Raw genomic sequence first — 11,709 nt, 5'->3', positions numbered from 1 at the left:
AGAGAGGGAGAGAGAGGGAGAGAGTGATTTATTATAATGAAGAAAATAAAAAGAGAAGATCAGGTAAACAAATAATATTTTCAATTAGACAACATGAATACCAACTCTTTGTGAATATTAAAATATTAGAAATGAGGCTGAAACTCTGTTTGACCATGTCCTAATCATGATTTATTTCCTTCTCCTCAGAAGCAACCATTGTTATTAGGGTCCATCTTTTCATGGAACATACTAAGCATTTACGGACACAGACACATACACACATATATTTATAGAAAAACATATATGAATGTTAATTAAACAATGTCATGATGCAAACACCCTTGGGCAACCCACTCTTTCTTTACTTAATATTTAGAAGATGTTTCTGTGTTGGGAGACACAGATCTACCTACCTTATTCTTTTTAACAGCTACATGAAATATGAATATTCTTAGTGCTTAGCCTTGATTATAATCTTACAACCCAGTGTTACCCATTTAAAGGGAAACACTACTTTAAATAAAGGTTTTCAGCAGTCATTGCTTCTAACACTTAAGGAAATTGCTTCTAACACTATTGAAATAATCTTAGTACCACATAGTGCTTTAAGTGCATAGACTCTGGAATCAGAATGCCAGGGTTCAAATCTTAGCAGTTTCCATGTCTGTAAAATAGGAATAATGCTAGTGAGTACCTTGTAGGGTTTTTTGAAATGTAAATGTGTTAATAAATGTAAAATGCTTAGAATAGTGCTTTGTGCAATTGCAGCACCACAGAAATATTAAGCATTATTATTATTAGGCCTGTAGTTTATATGCATGTATTTTCTTACTATTTAAGAGAGAAACACTTAATGAAGCATATTCTATTGAACTATACAGGGAGTACACATAGTTTCATTCATCCCTTTCTTTTCTTTTCCTTTCTTTCCTTTCCTTCTTTTCCCTCCTTTGTTTTTGACAGAGTGCTTCATGGAATAGTGAAATGGGGCCTGCCTTAGAATGGAATTCTGACACCCTGAAAGTTGTGTGAACCTAGGCAGGCTAATTAGATCTTTTGAGCATCAGTTTCCTTCTATATGAAATGAGCTGATACCATTTGTGTGCAATACTTTTATGAGAATTAAACAACATAATGTGTGTGGAACTGCCTAGCACGATATCTGGTAATAAATCACAGCTTCCATTGTTGGTGGAAGAAGGCCTGGTAGACAGAGCCCAGACTTAGAGGGAGATACACCTGACTGTAAATCCTGGCTCCCCACATAGCTGCTGCTTGGCTCTTCTGCATCTTAGCTTCCTCAACTGTACATGAAATTAATAACAGCTTTTCAGGCTATTGTAGGAATGAATGTAACAGTACATGTAATATGCCACCCACACTAACTGGCATATATAAGAACTGAACAGAGAACTGTACTGAGATCAAAAGATGACTACGCTGAATGTCAGCATGGCAGAACATGGCAAGAAGTTTGCTTGGAACTTTTCTATAGGCCCTAACGTCATCTGGCTTCTTAGGTTTCTGGGTCTTTGTTTACTGGAGGGTAGAGGACTAACTGGTTGAATATGAAATACTGAAATATGAATACTAAAAACTATTATAATGCACAAGGATTATATCATGAGACAATAGCAATATACCTTTCTTGAGTGAGATGTAAGATATTTCTCTGAATGATATTTTTGTCCTCTCTCTGCTAAGGGGAGATTACAGGACTGATACCAGGTGACAAAGAAGTGTTGTCATGTTGGAAATGAACAGATGGAAAGCATCACATAACTTAGGAGTCATTGTACATAGTAGCTCAGACTCCATTGTGTGATGGTTATTTCAGAGAAGCCTAACACGGTAACATCATGGCATTCAGTAATTCATTAAATAGATATTTTCCCAGTTCCTATGATGTGCCAGGGTATGTTTTGGGTACTTGGAGATTAGAGCAGTTAAAAATTTTTATTAAAATTACTTCCTTACATACAGCGTCAACTCCTTTACTTCTCTTTTACTTTGTACTCTCTTGACGAAAAGATAACCTTGGATAAAGCCAACTTTTTATGATTCCTCACCTGTACCCTTGTGCAGATGAACCGGCCTCTAGAAAAACACACAAACTGATTGATCTAATTTTAAATTCCTGTCCGTGATCCTAAAGTGGGCTCCTAGACAGTCATTGTATAGTTTGTAGGCTGTTCCCTTTCCCACACTCCTGGTCAACAATTTCTCACCTCTCCTCTTTTCTCAAACCCCTTCACTTCTCACTCTTAGCTGATGACCTTGCTTCCTACATCATTGTGTTAGGTTCCAGGGGCTGCTGTTACAAATTACCACAAACACAGAAATGTAATCTTTCACAGTTCAGGAGACCAGAAGTCTGAAATTAAGGTGTCATCAGGACTGCACTCCCTCCCTGGCCATCGTCTGGTAGGCCAGGCAGAAGCAGCAGAAGAAGGAGTATTGCACTTACTACAACCACTTGGGCAGGTGCAACTGAGCAGAGTACTGCCCCTGCCTCGGAATTTGCAGTAACAGCAGTAACAGCTACTGTCCCTATAGGCACATTACGTGTCCCTCAGGCAGAGGTCTGCACTGACTTCCTCAAAGATTGCTGTCCCCTGGGCATGAAGTGCAAGAAGAAACACACACCGCTGTGCCCTGTCTTCTCCTGCAGGGGCGTCTGCCTCAGGGGTGTCCAGAGATATGAAATGGTATTTAGAGGTCTAAAACTGGCAGTTATTACAGCTATCTTGCATCTGAGTTTGCTGGGTATTTATACTTTATCTTCACTAGATCATGTGTTTTTTAGAACAGAATCCATTACTTAATAGATATGTCTTTATTTATCATGGAACTTGATATTGTCCTTTGCAAGAGTGGATTTTAAAAAATGAACTTAACCTGTGCTTCTTCCCAGAACCATTTTTAACCTTCCCTAGATGTGATGACACCCTCATTAAAAACTGTTTGCCCTCTGGGCTGTTAGCTGTCTCCACACACTTGACGTCTGGCACAAATTGATAAGAATATGCACAAATCATCTCAGTTTATATTCCTCGTTTACCCAAAATAAAGATTGAATTTGTGAAGCGTGATGCTTGGGTTGTAGTGCCCTCTGCTGGGAGAAATGATAGAACATAGGTGTTCTCTCCTGTTTGCAGAAGAAAAAAAAAAAAAAAAAAAGCCCAGATTTCAGAGGTAAAAATTAGATGCTTATTATCCTTTAAGCAGATGTGTGTGTGTGTGTGTGTGTATTTTACAGAAAAATAATTCAAAATAATGCATTATTTAAATGCCAAGCTATTTTGGTAATTTAAAACATAATTCAGTTTACAGAAATTGGATTACACAAATTTCAGTAACACCTCTGTGGAGAACAAGGATGTATGTTAAAATATATATACATACATTATGTACATATATACATATGTATATATATATACATTATATGTATATTATGTATATATACATATATGTAAATATGTCCCATTTGAGCTTAAAGAAGAAGAATTACATCTTTTCAGTTCTTTGTGGCTCTGCAGCCATATGATTTTCCAAGACTGTTTAATGCAAAATTTTCAATCTTGTCAAATTTATATCAAGCCACACATCCCAGTTTAAGGTGGGGGAAAGCATGTTCACTGTATTAATAAATATCTCAATATCAGACTTATCTGTAGAAAATGTATCATTTAGATTGGCATTTTTAAAATGAAACTTAAGTTTTTCCCTTGATTACAGTATAAACATGCTCATTATGGAAAATAGAAATATCACCAGAATTAATTGTTGAAATCATCCTGTATTTCCTTTTAGTCTTTTTATGCATATTTTACACAGTAGGGACAAACTACATAGTTTAGTATAACTTTTTTTCTATTAGCATTATGATATAAATTTGTGTAATTCTAGACTTCTCTCTACATAGTATCTGTTACTCTTTCCCTCTTTTACCCATTTAAAGAAAAAAGTTAGCTCTCCAATATCAGAAGGAGATTTTGATCTTTATACCATAAAGAATCTCTCACTTTTAATCTAATCTCCTCTCCTCTACTTATACTCCTTTTTGGTCTGAAACTGCAGTGTGGATCTTTCTACTAGTCATCATTCTGGTTGATTAACAGAGCCCTTAACGTGTGCCACGGATCTGTTTTAAGGAAATAGATTAAGCCATAGAAATGTAAGGCTCTCCAAATATCCAAGCCCTCTCTCACATTTCTCAGCCTCCTTAAAGTTAGAAGGGGCCATTTGAGGGGTTAGGGCTAATGGTCTAGGAGCATTAGTGGATATTTGTTCAGTTCTATTAGTGGAGCTATTATTATCAGCTTTCTCCTCCTCTGCCGTGGATTCTGGAGCCACATGTTAACATGGAATAGCCACAACACAAAAGAAGCCTGGGTTGCTGATCCAGCTGCCTTAGAGACTTCCTACTGGTAATAGTCAATGAGGGAGAAATAAATTTTGATGTGCTAAGCTATGGAGAGTTAGGTGTGTATCAGCACAATATAATCTAGCCTATCTTGACTAATACACGATGCTATGTCCAGTCACGGTGTATGACAATGTGTTTTCTCTGTTTTGGGTGCCATTCCCAATCACCTCCACCCCTTTACCAAGAAGTGTTTTCCTGTATTTTTCTTGTTCATCTCAGGTGCACTTCCTCTGATAAACCTTTGATTGCCCTCATTCCCCTTTCTGGGTTAATTGCCTCTTCCACATGCTTCTGTCATACATGAGTATATAGATTAGTGATTTTTGGTTTTGTATGGATTGATAAGATTATTTTGGATATTGGTTATGTACACATCCCTTGAGAACAGTTAGCATAGATCAGTGGTTTTAAAAATGTGGTCTGTTAACCCCTGAGGGTCTTTAAGAGCCTTTCAAGAGGTCTGTGAAATCAAACCAATGGTGTGAAAGCAGTAACTACTCAAACTGCTACTACTTTAGCAAATCAAGTTAGTGGAATCAAACTATAATAGGAGTCATTGTATCATAGTATTTCTCACTGCCACATATTCACAGGGGAAAATATCAAGTTTCATCAAGAATGCCCTGAATGGGCTTCCCTGGTGATGCAGTGGTTGAGAGTCCGCCTGCCGATGCAGGCGACAAGGGTTTATGCCCCGGTCTGGGAAAATCCCACATGCCGCGAAGCTTCTAGGTCTGTGAGTCATAGCCGCTGAGCCTGCGCGTCCGGAGCCTGTGCTCTGCAATGGGAGAGACCACAACAGTGGGAGACACACGTACCACAAAAAAAACCAAACAAACAAAACAAAACAAAAAAAAACACAAACAAAAAAAGAATGCCCTGAATGAAACATTAAAAATTATAAATTGTATAAAATCTTGACACTGAGTATCTGTCTTTGTAATATTCTCACTGCCGTGGCCTCTCCTGCCGCGGAGCACAAGGTCCAGACGCGCTGGCTCAGCGGTCATGGCCCATGGGGACCAGCCGCTCCGCAGCATGTGGGATCCCCCCAGACTGGGGCACGAACCCACGTGCCCTGCATTCGCAGGCAGACTCTCAACCACTGCGCCACCAGGGAAGCCCATTTATAATATTCTAAATGACAAAATGAGAAGTACACATAAGCACTTTTGCTGCATACTAAATTAAAACGGCTATCTTGAGTGACAGCACTTGAGCAATTGTACAATTTATAAGCTGAAGTCACCACTTTTGTCATGCAACAACATTTTATTTGAAAAGAATGACTGAAAACTATGGTTATTTAGAATCAGTATTTGGTAGACATTATCTTGAAAATGTATAAAGTAAATGTATAAAGTAAACAAGGAAACCAACTAACAATATTTGTTGTTAATGATAAAATTTGAGATTGTGAAAAATTAGAATTGTGGTGATTTATATGTGCCCCTGTGAACTTGAGAGCCCCCAGATAATGAAAGACTTTATGATGAGGTTGGTTCTGATATTGATGAATATGATTTTTTTGGTATTATATAATGAAAGCTGTCAATACTTGGAACATATGAATAACTCAAAATGACTAATAAATGCTGTAACAAAATCACTTATGGATAAACGATTAATTCAAAATGCAAGATATTCTAATGGATTTTAATATAACAGCACCAAAAGTTTGACAAGGTTAAATTCAACATTGGAAGAAACTACCACTTGTTGAGTAGTATTTTCAATGGAGAATATCTAGAAATATTATTGCCATACTCTTCCCTTTTTCAACTGCATACCTGTGTAAATGTCAGATTTTCTTCATATACTTTAAACAAAACAAAAAGTTTAATGGAAAAGCAGATATGAGAATCCAGCTGTCTTCTATTAGGCTATATATTAAAGACATTTGCAAAACTATAAAGCAATGCCATTTTTCTCATATTTTGGTCTTGGAAAATCGAGCTATTTTTAAAATAAAAATTCTGTTATATTAACATGTAATGAGTTTATTATTGTTATTTTAAGTGGATTAAATATTTTAAATATTTTTCTGTTTTAACTTTTAATATGATAAATATCAGTAATTATAGCCTATATTAGCAAAAGCTCTTTGGGGTTCTTAATAATTCTGAAGAATATAAATCGATCCTAAGAGCTCACAGTTTTGAGAACCACTGCTATAGATAATTTAAGATCAAGGACATGCATCTGGCAAAGCTAACATAGTAGGCTGACTACAAGAGTGCAGACAAGAGTTTATAGTAGAGACAAACACCCTCAAGCCCAGAGGCCTCATGAAACTCATTTATAAGTTCTTTTTTTTTTTTAAACATCTTTATTGGAGTATAATTGCTTTACAATGGTATGTAACTTTCTGCTTTATAAGAAAGTGAATCAGCTATACATAAACATATATCCCCATATCTCCTCCCTCTTGTGTCTCCCTCCCACCCTCCCTATCACACCCCTCTAGGTGGTCACAAAGCACCGAGCTGATCTCCCTGTGCTATGCGGCTGCTTCCCACTATCTGTTTTACATATGGTAGCGTATATATGCCCATGCCACTCTCTCACTTTGTCCCAACTTACCCTTCCCCCTCCCCGTATCCTCAAGTCCATTCTCTAGTAGATCTGTGTCTTTATTCCTATCTTGTCCCTAGGTTCTTTTTTTTTGTGGTACGCGGGCCTCTCACCGTTGTGGCCTCTCCTGTTGCGGAGCACAGGCTCCACATGCACAGGCTCAGCTGCCATGGCTCACGGGCCTATCTGCTCCACGGCATAGGGGATCCTCCCAGACCAGGGCACGAACCCGCATCCCCTGCATCGTCAGGCGGACTCACAACCAGTGCACCACCAGGGAAGCCCTGCCCCTAGGTTCCTGATGATCATTTTTTGTTTTGCTTTTTAGACTCCATATATATGTGTTAGCATACGGTATTTGTTTTTCTCTTTCTGACTTACTTCACTCTGTATAACACACTGTAGGTCCACCCACCTCATTACAAATAACTCAATTTCGTTTCTTTTTATGGCTGAGTAATATTCCATTGTATGTATGTGCCACATCTTCTTTATCCATTCATCTGTTAATAGACACATAGGTTGCTTCCATGTCCTGGCTATTGTAAATAAAGTTGCAATGAACATTGTGGTACATGACTCTTTTTGAGCTACGGTTCTCTGAGGCTATATGCCCAATATTGGGATTGCTGGGTCGTATGGTAGTTCTATTTTTAGTTTTTTAAGGAACCTCCATACTGATCTCATAGTGGCTGTATCAATTTACATTCCCACCAACAGTGCAAGAGGGTTCCCTTTTCTCCACACTATCTCCAGCATTTACTATTACTAGATTTTTTTATGATGGCCATTCTGACCAGTGTGAGAAGAATCTCATTGTAGTTTTGATTTGCATTTCTCTAATGATTAATGATGTTGAACATTCTTTCATGTGTTTGTTGGCAATCTGTATATCTTCTTTGGAGAAATGTCTATATTTAGGTCTTCTGCCCATTTTGGATTCAGTTGTTTGTTTTTTTTGATATTGAGCTGCATGAGCTGCTTGTAAATTTTGGAGATTAATCCTTTGTCATTTGCGTCATTTGCAATTATTTTCTCCTATTCTGAGGGCTGTCTTTTCGTCTTGTTTATGGTTTCCTTTGCTGTGCAAAAGCTTTTAAGTTTCATTAGGTCCCATTTGTTTATTTTAATTTCCATTTCTCTAGGAGGTGGGTCAAAAAGGATCTTGCTGTGATTTATATCATAGAGTGTTCTGTCTATGTTTTCCTTTAACAGTTTGATAGTGTCTGGCCTTACATGTAGGTCTTTAACCCATTTTGAGTTTATTTTTGTGTATGGTGTTAGGGAGTATTCTAATTTCATTCTCTTACATGTAGCTGTCCAGTTTTCCCAGCACCACTTATTGAAGAGGCTCTGTTTTCTCCACTGTATATTCGTGGCTCCTTTATCAAAGATAAGGTGACCATATGTGTGTGGGTTTATCTCTGGGCTTTCTATCCTGTTCCATTGATCTATATTTCTGTTTTTGTGCCAGTACCATACTGCCTTGATTACTATAGCTTTGTAGTATAGTCTGAAGTCAGGGAGCATGATTCCTTCAGCTCCATTTTTCGTTCTCAAGATTGCTTTGGCTATTCGGGGTCTTTTGTGTTTCCATACAAATTGTGAAATTTTTTGTTCTAGTTCTGTAAAAAATGCCAGTGGTAGTTTGATAGGGATTGCATTGAATCTGTAGACTGCTTTGGGTAGTAGAGTCATTTTCACAATGTTGATCCTTCCAATCCAAGAACACAGTATATCTCTCCATCTATTTGTATCATCTTTAATTTCTTTCATCAGTGTCTTATAATTTTCTGCATACAGATCTTTTGTCTCCTTAGGTAGGTTTATTCCTAGATATTTTATTCTTTTTGTTGCAATGGTAAATTGGAGTGTTTTCTTAATTTCACTCTCAGATTTTTCGTCATTAGTGTATAAGAATGCCAGAGATTTCTGTGCCTTAATTTTGTATCCTGCTACTTTACCAAGTTAATTGATTAGCACTAGTAGTTTTCTGGTAGCATCTTTAGGATTCTCTATGTATAGTATCATGTCATCTGCAAACAGTGACAGCTTGACTTCTTTTTTTCCGATTTGGATTCCTTTTATTTCTTTTCCTTCTCTGATTGCTGTGGCTAGAACTTCCAAAACTATATTGAATAAGAGTGGTGAGAGTGGGCAACCTTATCTTGTTCCTGATCTTAGTGGAAATGGTTTCAGTTTTTCACCATTGAGGACGATGTTGGCTGTGGGTTTGTCCTATATGGCCTTTATTATGTTGAGGAAAGTTCCCTCTATGCCTACTTTCTGGAGGGTTTTTATCATAAATTGGTGTTGAATTTTGTCAAAAGCTTTCTCTGCATCTATTGAGATGATCATATGGTTTTTCTCCTTCAGCTTGTTGATATGGTGTATCACGTTGATTGATTTGCGTATATTGAAGAATCCTTGCATTCCTGGGATAAACCCCACTTGCTCATGGTGTATGATCCTTTTAATGTGATGTTGGATTCTGTTTGCTAGTATTTTGTTGAGGATTTTTGCATCTAAGTTCATCAGTGATATTGGCCAGTAGTTTTCTTTTTTTGTGACATCTTTGTCTGGTTTTGGTAGCAGGGTGATGGTGGCCTCGTAGAATGAGTTTGGGAGTGTTCTTCCCTCTGCTATATTTTGGAAGAGTTTGAGAAGGATAGGTGTTAGCTCTTCTCTAAATGTTTGATAGAATTCACCTGTGAAGCCATCTGGTCCTGGGCTTTTGTTTGTTGGAATATTTTAAATCACAGTTTCAATTTCAGTGCTTGTGATTGGTCTGTTCATATTTTCTATTTCTTCCTGGTTCAGTCTCGCAAGGTTGTGCGTTTCTAAGAATTTGTCCATTTCTTCAAGGTTGTCCATTTTATTGGCATATAGTTGCTTGTAATAATCTCTCATGATCCTTTGTATTTCTGCAGTGTCAGTTGTTACTTCTCCTTTTTCGTTTCTAATTCTATTGATTTAAGTCATCTTCCTTTTTTTCTTGGTGAGTCTGGCTAATGGTTTATCAATTTTGTTTATCTTCTCAGAGAACCAGCTTTTAGTTTTATTGATCTTTGCTATTGTTTCCTTCTTTTTTTTCCATTTATTTCTGCCCTGATCTTTATGATTTCTTTCCTTCTGCTAACGTTGGGGTATTTTTGTTCTTCTTTCTCTAATTGCTTTAGGTGTAAGGTTAGGTGGTTTATTTGAGATGTTTCTTTTTTCTTAAGGTAGGATTGTTTTGCTATAAACTTCCTTCTTCGGACCACTTTTGCTGCATCCCATAGGTTTGGGGGCGTCGTGTTTTCATTGTCATTTGTTTCTAGGTATTTTTTTTAATTTTCTCTTTGATTTCTTCACTGATCTCTTGGTTATTAAGTAGTGTATTGTTTAGCTTCTATGTGTTTGTATTTTTTACAGATTTTTTTCCTATAATTAATATCTACTGTCATAGCGTTGTGGTCAGAAAAGATACTTGATATGATTTCAATTTTCTTAATTTACCAAGGTTTGATTTGTGACCCAAGATATGATCTATCCTGGAGAAAGTTTCATGAGCACTTGAGAAGAAATTGTTTTCTGTTGTTTTTGGATGGAATGTCCTATATCAATTAGGTCCATCTTGTTTAATGTATCATTTAAAGCTTGTGTTTCCTTATTTATTTTCATTTTGGATGATCTGTCCATTGGTGAAAGTGGGGTGTTATAGTGCTGTACTATGATTGTGTTACTCTTGATTTCCCCTTTTATGGCTGTTAGTATTTGCCTTATGTATTGAGGTGCTTCTCTGTTGTGTGCATAAATATTTACAATTGTTATATCTTCTTCTCAGATTGATCCCTTGATCATTATGTAGTACCCTTTTTTGTCTCTTGTAATAGTCTTTGTTTTAAAATCTGTTTTGTCTGATATGAGAATTGCTACTCCAGTTTCTTGATTTCCATTTGCATGGAATATTTTTTCCATCCCCTCACTTTCAGTCTGTATGTGTCTCTAGGTCTGAAGTGGGTCTCTTGTAGACAGCATATATACAGTTCTTGTTTTTGTATCCATTCAGCCAGTCTATGTCTTTTGGTTGGATCATTTAATCCATTTACATTTAAGGTAATTATTGGTATGTACGTTCCTATTACCATTTTGTTAATTGTTTTGGGTTTGTTATTGTATATCTTTTCCTTCACTTGTGTTTCCTGCCTAGAGAAGTTCCTTTAATATTTGTTGTAAAGGTTGTTTGTCTGTGCTGAATTCTCTTAGCTTTTGCTGTCTGTAAATGTTTTAATTTCGCTGTCAAATCTGAATGAGATCCTTGCTGAATAGGGTAATCTTGGTTGTAGGTTTTTCCCCTTCATCATTTTAAATATGTCCTGCCACTGCCTTCTGGCTTGCAGAGTTTCTGCTGAAAGATCAGCTGTTAACCTTATGCAGATTACCTTTTATGTTATTTGTTGTTTTTCCCTTGCTGCTTTTAATATTTTTTCTTTGTATTTAATTTTTGATAGCTTGATTAATATGTGTCTTGGCATCTTTCTCCTTGGATTTATCCTGTATGGAATCTCTGTGCTTACTGGACTTGATTAACTATTTCCTTTCACATATTAGGGAAGTTTTCAACTGTAGTCTCTTCAAATATTTTCTTGGGTGCTTTCTCTCTCTCTCTACTCCTTTGGGACCCCTATAATGCGAATGTTGTTGCATTTAATGTTGTCCCAGAGGTCTCTTAGGCTGTCTTC

Source organism: Kogia breviceps, chromosome 6 (genome assembly GCF_026419965.1).
Source record: "Kogia breviceps isolate mKogBre1 chromosome 6, mKogBre1 haplotype 1, whole genome shotgun sequence".
Taxonomy (NCBI): Eukaryota; Metazoa; Chordata; class Mammalia; order Artiodactyla; family Physeteridae; genus Kogia; species Kogia breviceps.
Note: the sequence above shows the minus strand (reverse complement) of the source record.